Below are 12,252 nucleotides of genomic sequence, written 5' to 3'. Positions count from 1 at the left end.
TCCAAACATCCGAATACATTAACTCAAAAGGTTTATTTTAGGAAATATGAGTAGAAGAAAGATGAAATTTATGACTATTTCCAAGTTAGCATGGTTCACAAACAGATGATAATTTATTCGTCGAAAGTGGAAGCCGAAAAGTAGAGACCAAACGTTGGAGAAAAAAAAGAATTAGCGCATTGATACCATATGAGAAAAAGAGTTTCTTTTTACTAATTTAGTTTGGAAAACTATTCATTATTAGATGCTATCAAACTCCCCACGTCTAGTTCGCCTATGTGACTTTGGATAGTCGTATCACACATAACCCAATAAATTTGTGAGTTGGTTGTATCACCGCCCCATAGAAATTGTAGCTCGATTTTTCCCAGCCTCTCAGTTACGATTAGTGGTGCTTTCAAAAGAGAAAAAAAAAGAAATCGGGAAACTTCAAAGTGCTCATTTAATGAGAGTTATGCTTCCGTCAAATGATAAAATTTCTATTTTCCACCTTGAGAGTTTTGTTTGGAATTTGTCCACGATAGGCTTTCAATTATTGGATGATTTCATATTTGCTCACACCGGAAGGAAGCCCCAAATATGAGAAAAGAAAGGAAGCTGATTGACAATGCAAAATGCTTGTCATGGAATATATCTCTATCGAATCGACCGCAATGCCAAATTTGGAGAAATTAAATTTTAACCTAGTTGACAAGTTAAAACACATAAGTGTCCTTGAAAGATTGTGAAAATTTAAGGAAGACCAATCACCCATAAAGAGGACATCGTCGACATAAAACAAATGAGATAAAAATTTGTCTATTTTTTGCATTCTAATCCCATGAAAGATACGGGCATCGCATGCATTCCTTATCATTGTATTTAGGGATTTTATAGCAAATATAAACAAGAATGGGGCAAATGGGTCACTTTCATACCCCTCAAGTGATTTTGAATTCTTTTTGTAAGTAACTATTTACAAGCATCGAGGTTCTTGCATACAAATGACAACCGTTAATCCAACATGTCCATCTATCCGCAAACCCCATTAGAACCATAATAGCCCAAGAAAGTTCCAACTCAATGTGTCAAATTCTTTTTCAAAATATACTTTGAAAACATCGATTCCTTTTTATATTTTTTTTGGTGGAAATATGCACATGGTCATAACAAGTTAGTGATTTCCATAATTAGTAGTGTCCTTTGGGATTACAAACAAGATATATTTAAGCATAAGATGACAAAATAGAGATTAGAGGAACTAGTTTGTTAATTCATTATAAGATGATAAATTAACTAGACACTAAAAGAGTTAAGGGCTTTAAGTGTAAATAATTCATAGTTTGAATTGCTAGTAATTATCCCTTAAATCAAGGGATAATTATACCAAGTTAAAAAGATAAGGATATAAGATCCTTAACCCTAGCCATTTTTGAGAAAGAAGAAACAAAAAATTTATGGTTCTCTCATTCTCTTTCTCTCAAACTCTATACAATTCCCATCCTCTCTCATAGGGTTTGTTTTGGCCACCAAAGAAAAGAAGATTTAGGTTTTGTCGCTTGAGCATTGTCTTGGGGTACGACTACATTAGAAGAATTATAGTTTAGGCTCTCCCCCATCCAATACAAAGAGGTAATTTGGTCTTAAGCATCCAAGAGAAGTTAGAAGAAATTGATCCAAGAAAAGTGAAAGTTATCATTAGGTATACTCTTCTTATTATTGTTTTGTTGCTAAAATTCCTAAGAACATGATTCTTGTGGAATATAATGATCAAGTTTTGTTTTTATGCTTCTGTTGCTTTGTGCTCTTATGATCATCATAACCCAACAACGATATCATCGCGAATGTTCTAGCGTTTCTGCACATTATAAGTAATTTGGTCATAGAAGGGTTTTTCATATGGTATGAGTTCGTACACATAAAACTCAATATTTTGTCCATGTTTTCGAAAAATCACAACTAATTCTAGAAAAATCGGTTTAAGGCAATGACAACATGGTTAGAAAGCTATGAGAATTAGTTTCTTCGACTTTTGAACTTTACTATCTGACTTTGAGAAAAATAAGGCCTACAGTGCAATTTGTTAAGAGCTATTAAGTTGAACATGACAACTTGTTGTAGTTTGTAAAAATCATATAAAATTGTAAGAGAATCGAAAAACCATGAGGCCATGAGCATTTAAAAGTCATATAAAATTGTAACAGAATCAAAAAACCATGAGGCCATAAGCATTTGAAAGATAAAAGAAAGTATTATATTTCATCTTTAAAAATCTAAGGATAAATTTGTAATTAAGTTGGTCGAAAATAGTTATAAGCAGAAAAAAAAATTGTAAAAAAGTAAGAATGCCTATGAAAAACCAATTATAAGTCAAAGTAGTTTTGCTTAGTTTTATCTCTTTTGTGAACATATAAATTATTTAGATGGTTTAGGCATATAAATCATAAAAAAAATTGTATATGATATGTTTACATGTTTATGTTGTTAAATTGAATTTTAATGACATTGTAACATGTAAACATTGTTTTTATGTGTTTGGACCCGTTGATAGTTTGCCTCATAAGATACATATCCATATGTATGATGTTTGGTGTTTTGTTTTGGTTTCTGACTTTGTAATTTTGTGCGACTTTGTGTAGTTCATTTATTATTTTGTAATGTAATTTTCTTTTAATATTAGTAAAAATTAGTTAGGAAATTGTATTTGTTTACATATTGTAATAAATGAGGATCGAAGATCACAAAATGAAGACCATGGAGATTGAAGTCACATGGAGTTCCACTCGAATATCAAGAGTTGATGTCGAAGCAAGTGTGAGCCGATGCATCATGCATCCATATATATATATATATATATATATATATATATATATATATATATATATATATATATATATATATATATATATATAGGGGATAGGAAATATACATTACAGCCCCAGCTAAGCTTAGGTACTAAACCTCTAAAATATGTTGTTTTAAGTAGCTAAATATACCCGGTTTGGTTTCACTTGGTAAATATATCATCCTCCATAACATTTCTTTCTTTCATTAACGTTTTACCATCTCTGTTTTCTTTCCTCAATTATCATTTATTACTTCACCCAATTGAACATTACTAAACCCTAAACCCTAACATAAACCCTAAACCCTAAACCCTAAACCTAAACCCTAAACCCTAAACCTAAACCCTAAATCCTTAATCTAAACCCTAAACCCTAAAACCTAAACCTAAACCCTAAACCGTAAACCCTAAACCCTAAACCTAAACCCTAAACCCTAAACCCTATTGTGCCGATCTTGAATTTACATCTTGAAGTATTAATCGTGAATCCATTAACCGTAATCTTTATATAGTAAAACAATGTATTGTCAAGAGGTTTAGTACCTAAGCTTAGGTGGGGCTATAATGTATATTCCCTTTTCCCATATATATATATATATATATATATATATATATATATATATATATATATATATATATATGTTGTTTTGTCCCTAGATTGACCGAATGTTGGCTTACAGGAAATCGCATAGGAATTGAAGCAAATATCACCGTTAATTAATTTGTATGTTGTGGTTGTTAAAAATAAATTAGAAACACAATTATTAAAGATTTTGCAAACTCAAGTTGGCATTATAAAAGGTTTATGAAAAGACTTTTAGAAGTTAAAAATACAGTTTGCCAACGGAAAATAAAAAACCCGGTAATCATGTTGATCATGCCTAAATCACGGATCATACAAAAACGGGTGCAAGAAAAAAGGGATGCAAAACTTTGTTCTATGTCCAGACAAATAAGGGTAACAATTTAGCACCAAACCATTTAAACTGTATGTGAATTGACTTTCCTATCTCAATTGAAACTAAAAGAGAGAACAACAATAGTAATGTAGAAACCTTGAGTTGCTTTAGCGCCCATTTCCATATCGAATTTGGTACCGATTTCACCAACATTATAAATTGATCAAATATGGTACCGATTTCAGAAATTAATCAAATATGGCACCGATTTCACCAACATTAGCATCGATTTCAGCAAGCAAATTAAAAGAAAACGTCACATTGTGAAAGAGAATTACGATTTCATAAGAGGTGGCGTGCGACGTCGGCTCCGGCGTGCTGTGTGACGTTGGCCGGATGTGCTAGGGCGTCGCCGGTGCTCCGCGAAGTCGGAGATGCAGAGACAGAAGAGAGGAGGGTGTGGTGTTCCATGGACACAAGAAGAGAGACGAGGGGGCTCATTGTTCGTTGCCCCATTTAGACTTTCATGGGCTAACAAATGATCCGATTCGGAGCCCAAGTTAACCCTAGCTTTAGGTCCCATGTTGTCTCCCTCAAAAAATTAAAAAATAAATAAATAAATACTAATTATTCAGAAAAGGTACAAGGAACAGGCTAATTAAACGTGGGGGTATATATACGACAAACATTTCACCACACACCAAAATCTAATCAAATTATATCAGAAGTGCGTTTCAGTTTTAGAATGAAAGAGTTCATTTAAAGTTTGAAAGAAATTCAGTTCGATTGTTTTTTATTGGGTTTGTGACAATCTAAATTATAGATTATCATTTTTAAAAGCTCAATAATCCTTCTACATACCGTCAATCTATGAGGTTTTCTTGTAAACCTTGAAAGTGTAAACATGGTGTATACAGTTCAAAATTAGCGTTAACAAAATACTGTAAATGAATTTGCTTTTTCAAAAATATAAACAGTCTTTTATCATGTTTACACTCTTTGAAACCAAGTAAAATAACAAAATTCAGAAGGGTTTGTTGAAGAAGATATTAAGGGATTAATTATGCGTCAATTATCCCTCGAGTCTGTAAAAATACAAGCAAGATATGATTTGGTAAAGAAAAGTAAACAAAATCTATCAATATAAGCAACACAAACCTGTACGTAGTCTAAGTAAGTACGGATTGAGGTTGCATCTACATAGAACACCAGTTAAGGGGAATGAAGCCTGGTCCGAAATCTTTCAAATTCATTCGAAATCTTGATTTCATGAGAGATTTTGGGCCAGACAACATTCCCCTCAACATATGATCATCCCGAAATGCCTTAGATACTGAATGACACCGATCAAATCATTTATGATTCTTGGAACATGGAAGTGTACTTAGATATGAATGAACGTTCCATGAGATCATATGATCATTTGAAAGGTTCAAAAACATCTAATTGATGATATATAGAGAAAGAAAACATCAATAAGGTCAACTATCAAGTAGATGCTTTAATTGAAAGAGAAAAAGGAGAAGAAAGGACAATTAATAGATTCCAAAAACTACTCATTTCTTGATAAACACCTCATGCGAACCATTCAATTCAATCTCCAAAAAAATTGAAGTATCCATAAATGTGAGAAGTCATTATTAGCATTTGATGCTATGCACAATCACACTCAAATGCGTGTGTATAGTCAATGAAAGATTGATTAATATACTCGCTTTCACTATTAATTATTATACTAAAAATCATATATTTATGAACAAACACATGTGGGAAAAAATATCATAAACAGTTATATAAGCATTTAATTAGAATTGGTTTATATATATATATATATATATATATATATATATATATATATATATATATATATATATATATATATATATATATATATATATGGTTTTTGATGTGCCACTAAATATAGAAAAAGTGGAGATTTAGAGAACCTTGTTCGAACACATGAATGGAGAAAATGTTCAGTACAATGATTATACTCGACTTGACTAGAGGAGTATCATTGTCATTTTTTTAAAATAGGGAATATCAACTTTATTTAATGTATATTATATTTCTACAGTTTACTATTAATAGCAACATATTTATATTCTTTTACTCAATATAACAATGTATTTATATTATTTACTCATAATAGCAATATATTTATATTTTTATCGAATATAACAATATATAATATGAAACTTATACAACATGCTTACATGTTTTTAGGTTATATTTCATGGATAAAATAAATATATGTTTGCTGTTATTATTTCGTGACAATGATACTCTTGACAACTTGTAGACACCCACCACTTTTATCATTATTCAAAAACACATGCTTATCCGTGCAATTTTGACGTATCTAAAAAATCACAACTATGTTTGCAGTTGCACATGCGGATGTACCCACGAGGTTGATGTTAAAAATATACTTTTATGTATACAATCTATATATACGTGTGTATGTATGCATGTATGAATGTGTCTGTTTATTTATTTATCCATAGAGCAAACAACTAGTATATCACTTATCTGGATTATATACATTATACCATGCTTAAGTCTCAAGCTCAAATAGCTTTTTATTTTAATTGGACCAACCAGCTCAAAGCTAAAAAGGCTCATGCTTTTTTTTTTAACTTTTTGCCATATTCTTCCCTTTGGGGTATACTTTTAATTATGAAAATTTAAAATAATATCTTTTATATATTACATTAAAAAGGAAAAAGAGAGAATTAAATCAAAAGAATAGCGAAATTCATGTAGAAATAAACTATTTTAGTCAGGATAGGGGACAAGTTTCGAGCTTGCTTCGACAAACAAAAATTGGTCTTTGTAATGTTTTAAAATAGGTAATTACAAAAGAAGAATAAATTAATAAAAATATAAAATAGACAAAATTTAAAAGATAATCTCTATTCTTTCCAAAAAAGTATCAAATTTAGATAACCTCATAACCTTCATTGACATTATATCCATGGCCGGTGGCGAAAAAATGTAATGATGCCCTATGTTTGTTTCGTATGAATACAACAAACTCATTTTAATTTCATATAACTACTACAAAACAATGACGTAATTTTCTAAAACAACAATAATACAAAACATATTTATTAAAGAAATAACCATATTCAGTAGAAAGTAAAATTGCAAATTTCACCTAAAAATATATTTTTGTGTTGTTAAAGCAAAAACATCAAAAAAAAATTAGAACGGAGAAACTAACTGTCGCGGCCTAAAACCAACTGCCTCCACCAAAATAAAATGACATGTGATGGCAAAACTCACAATAACAAGGTACTTTGCAATATTATGCATCAACAAACAAACCAATCCCGTGACACCCTTTAGAGATAACAAGAATGGAAGATAGAACTAAAACAATGCACAACTAAGCAATCAACACCAATGAAATCTCACTTGCATCACTAAAAAGGCAATGAACTATATGGACAAAACCCAAAATAGCAAAGAGTGTATGATTATTTTGCAACATCGGACCCACAAGCACTAGAAGTTGTCCATCAGTTTTCTGCATTAGCACAAGTTTTGCACACATGAGCATTTCCAGCAGTGAAAACCCGAGTCAAAACTAGCATTAGAGCTTTAAATCAGCAGCTAACAACAACATGTGAGACAGAAAAAAAAAAAAAAAAAAAAAAAAAAAAAAAAAACAATTGTGGAAAAAATGCAAAAAAACGCCAATGGTACTAATAAGTGATTGTCCGATAGCAATGCACTTTGGACAATTCCATCATCCTAACATCAATGATCTATGAAAACCTGTGGCAACAATCAATTACCCACAACCCAATATATATATATATATATATATATATATATATATATATATATATATATATATATATATATATATGAACAAAAATTGGAATTAAATATTTTTAAAATAAACCTCACTTATATCATTATTCTAATGTAACAAATAGAAACAACCGATTTAATATCATAGGCATTTAAAAACTGAAAAGCAAATAAAAACCATGTCTTTAAGGTATAAAATTGGAACGAGGATAGGTATTATAAAAACAATAAACCATGGCATTTAATTTAGGGCTTTAAAAAGGAAACAATGAAAGCCGTCTTACATAGACGGTTTGGGCTTGTCGTTGGGTGGTAATTCAATTACGACAAACCTAACACCGCATGTCGCAACAATGACACCATGTGAAAGGAGCACCGACAGCAACGATGATCATTAGGTGGTCATCGATGACTCGGTTAGGCGGTGACAATAAACAAAACTAGAAATTTAGGAGGAAGAGAAATTAGGAATTAGAGTTTGACCATTGCTACCCATAAATACCCAAACAACTCACTCTATCAAACTCCTTGGTTCTCACAGTCTCTTCGTCTTCTTCAATAAGACATGCGTTTTTTAGTCGATAGAGAATTGCCACCTATTTCTTTCACATGCTTGAGAAGCTAGAATACTTGTGTCGATCAAAATTTTGGCAAAAGTGAGATATACCTACCTATAAGAGTTGGACTTAATATGATGCCCGTGTTATATTTTTGCCTTGGGCGACGGCCCTACCCTTGGGCCGGCCATGATTATATCAATGGAGTCTATGGTTTCTAAGGCCTTGTGGTATACATACCACAAAACGATTCGTGGTCTAGTTGGCCACGAGAAAAGTTCATGCACACCACCCCGACATTCCGTGGTCGGGCGTGGTCGTTGTCTTTCGTGTTCCCGACGACGAATGTAAACGGACTCGACGATTGGCTATTGATTTGTTGACCGTTGAACGATCATTTAACCTTTTTTTTTCAAAATCAATTCAATACACAAATAAATAAACCTTCTATTTTCACCAAAACACACCTTCATTCTCTCACAACACATTTATTCTCTAAAACTACAAAACACATATACATGGATTCCACAAAACATATGAAATTGTTAAAAACTTTTGACTCAGACGACGTAGAATTCGTCGAGACATTCTTCAACGTTGTGCAACACATTCACGACGAAGAAAGTTAGAATGCTGCTCGTACAAGGACGTAGAATCTCTTTATGATTTTTTCAAACAAAAACCCGACGCTAGAGGAAAATGGGTTTTAGTAGTATACAAAAATATGCGGCTGCTCTTAGGTATTTAGGATACGGTATAGCATTTGATGCATCTGACGAATACTTAAAAGTATCCGAGAGGACCGCAGTTGAATGTGTAGATTGGTTTTCTGCATGTGTGTATGAGGTTTTTCACGAAGAATATTTGCGCAAACCTACTCAACATGATATTGAGAGATTATATCCTGCTCATGAAGAGAGGCATGGATTTCCGGGTATGTTTGGCAGTCTAAATTGTACGCATGTGGCTTGGGAAAAATGCATGGCGTGGTCAGTTCACTCGAGCTGAACCAACTATCATCCTAGAAGTTGTTGCATCTCAAGATTTGTGGATATGACATGCCTTTTTTGGAGTAGCGGGGTCTAACAACGACCTTAATCTTCTTAGCCAGTCTCCACTTTTCAACGATATTTGGACCGGCAAAGCACCTGATATGACGTTCACGGTGAACGGGCACGCATACAAATACAGTTACGACCTAGGTGATAGGATATACCCGGTTTATTCTACATTGATGAAGGCATACTCGGTTCCTCGAAGTGAAAAGGCAAAGTTGTTTACAAAAAAAACAGGAATCGGCGAGAAAGGATATCGAGAGGGCATTTGGAGTCCTTAAGCAGACATGGCATATAGTGAAATATGCTACACGACTCTGGGATAAAGAAAGAATTAAACAAATGGTCCTAGCATCTATTATAATGCATAATATGATTATTGAAGATGAAGGTCGAGCGATTTGCACGTATGATCCGAACGACATTGTCGTTCCAATTGAGGAGTTCGTACCCGGAACGAATGCGTTTTTAGAGCTAGTTGTTGAAATTCATAACAGTGAAACGTGTTTCAATCTTCGAGAAGATGTCGTGGAACATTTGTATTAACGTAGCATGAACGACGATTAGGTTTTTTATATGTATGTTTGTTTGTTTTTATTAATTAATGTAATGTTTTTTTAAGTAAGTAATGTAGTTTGAAGTTGTAATTTTATTTTTATAATTAATGAAAAACTAGTTTAAAAAAATGAATGTTTTTTAATTATAAAAAATGTAATTTTATTGTATTTTTGAATTAAAAAAAATAAAAATAATGATGTGGAGTGGTGTGTTAGTGGTAGGTATCACATGTTAGTGGTAGGGGAATGTGGTGCTGATGTGGCACCCACCATATATGTGGTATGTGGTGGGTATATAACGGATGGTCTAAGCCTTACTCAGTTGGTCCTTCCGTTGTTATATATATATATATATATATATATATATATATATATATATATATATATATATATATATATATATATATATATATATTAGATTTATGCTTGTGACTTTGACTTTGTTGATAGCCTTAAACATATTATATATATATATATATATATATATATATATATATATATATATATATATATATATATATACGACTTTTGTTTAGATTACTAAGGCTAATAATCGTCCTAACTCCGATTTGCTATTTACGATATCTTAGCCGTGTCGGTTTGAACGTGAAACTTCAACCGGTCATAACTCATCCGTTATAAGTCCGTTTTGAGCGCTCCTTATACCTCCAGAATCCTTATTGCGACTACTTTGTCTTAGTCATAGGCTATTCGTCCTAATCTTTAATCTATTCAGACACAAATTCTATCACTATTTTATTACGTAGCTATAAACACACAATGTATATATATATATATATATATATATATATATATATATATATATATATATATATATATATATACATACAAATACCATGTAATAATCAAATAACCCTATTTTATTGACCTCATAAGATTACAATTATTGACATAACCACTTCATCATCTTTATTAATGTCGAGTGGGAAACGCGGGTGTTACAATTCTCTCCCCCTTAGGATGATTTCGTCCTGGAATCGTCAAACATATGAGGATAACGACTCTCCATGTCGTCCTCTGTCTCCCAGGTGAGATTCAACTCATTCGAATGTTTCCATCGTAGTAGCACTAATTTGACCATCTTGCCCCGTAACTTCTTTGTCTTATGATCAACAATCTCTTCGGGCTCTTCAATCAGCCTCTTACTCTCATCAATCATTAACTTCGAGAGTGAAATTATGTCGGGAACTCCTCCCGATAACTTCCTCAAATAACACACATGGAAGGTGTTATGAATTCCATCAAGCTCTGCTGGAAATTCCAACTTGTAAGCTTGATTTCCAACTCTCCGAAGCACTTTAAATGGTCCGATAAACCTTGAACTTATCTTCCCTTTCCTATCAAATCTTATAAGTCCCTTCCATGGAGAGACTTTAAGCAACACCAAATCTCAAAATTCGAATGTCATTGGTCGTTGCTTCTTATCAGTATAGCTCTTCTGACGATCTTGAGCTGCTAACATCCTTTCTTTAATCAGCTTTAGCTTCTTAGAAGTCTGATGGACTATCTCTGGTCTCATAAACTTCTTTCTCCAGCTTCAAGCCAACAAGACGGCGCACAACACTTCTGTCCGCACAAGGCTTTATAAGGTGTCTTTTTAATGCTTAAATGGTAACTATTGTTATAGGAAAACTCTACTAGGGGTAGATGTTTATCCCAATTACCTTGAAATTCTAGGGTACATGCTCTTAGCATATATTCTAGTGTTTGAATCGTCCTTTCACTCTGACCATCAGACTGTGGATGGTAGGTTGTACTCAAACACAACTTCGTACCCATTTCTTCTTGTAGGATTTTCCAAAACCTAGAAGTGAAATGATTGTCACAATCTGACACAATTGTTAAAGGAACACTCTGAAGTCTTACTATCTCCTTCACATAGACATTTGCAAGCTTATCCATAGGCCACTTCTTATTGGCTGCTATGAAATGTGCACTCTTTGTCAATCGATCTATGATTACCCAAATCATATTGTGGCATTTCTTCGTCCTGGGAAACTTAGTCACACAATACATGGTGACGTCTTCCCATTTACCCATGGGAACTGGTAAAGGCTCGAAATTCTCATTAGGTTTCTGGTGTTGCGCTTTAACTCTTGCGCAAGTCACACAGTCAGCCACATACTTTTCAACATCGAGCTTCATCGTCAGCCACCAATAGTAAGGTTTCAGATCTCTATACATCTTGGTACTGCCAGGATGAATCGAGTACATGGTCTTGTGGGCTTCTTCCATAAAAAGATCGCTCATTCCTCCTCCCTTAGGTACCCAAATCCTATTTTGGAATACCCTAAGCCCTTGAATGTTCGTACCGAATTCCAACGTTTTGCCTAAACATTCCTCGTTTCGGTTATCTCCTTCCAAAGCTTCCTCCTAAGCTTTCCTGATGTTCTCTACAACTGTTGAGACAAAGTCTATTCTCAATGCTCTTGGCTTCTTCTTTTCCAAATTTATCTTCCTACTCAAAGCATTTGCTATGACATTCGCTTTACCAGGGTGGTAAAGTATCTCACAATC

The 12,252-nt window shown here is 33.1% G+C and overlaps 1 long non-coding RNA gene across 1 annotated transcript; it reads right to left on the bottom strand.

Moving 5' to 3' along the window:
* Window positions 1-3,756: 3,756 nt before the first annotated feature.
* Window positions 3,757-5,134, bottom strand: LOC145116393 (uncharacterized). Its single transcript, XR_013712052.1, has 2 exons — window positions 4,882-5,134; window positions 3,757-4,808 (listed from the first exon to the last, which is right to left on the bottom strand). It is a non-coding gene; the product is annotated as an uncharacterized LOC145116393 (long non-coding RNA).
* Window positions 5,135-12,252: the final 7,118 nt, after the last annotated feature.

The sequence above is a fragment of the Lactuca virosa genome, chromosome 5 (assembly GCF_052849685.1).
Source record: "Lactuca virosa cultivar CGN04683 chromosome 5, Lactuca_virosa_CGN04683_v6, whole genome shotgun sequence".
Taxonomy (NCBI): Eukaryota; Viridiplantae; Streptophyta; class Magnoliopsida; order Asterales; family Asteraceae; genus Lactuca; species Lactuca virosa.
This window is presented reverse-complemented; position numbering and strand designations above follow the sequence as displayed.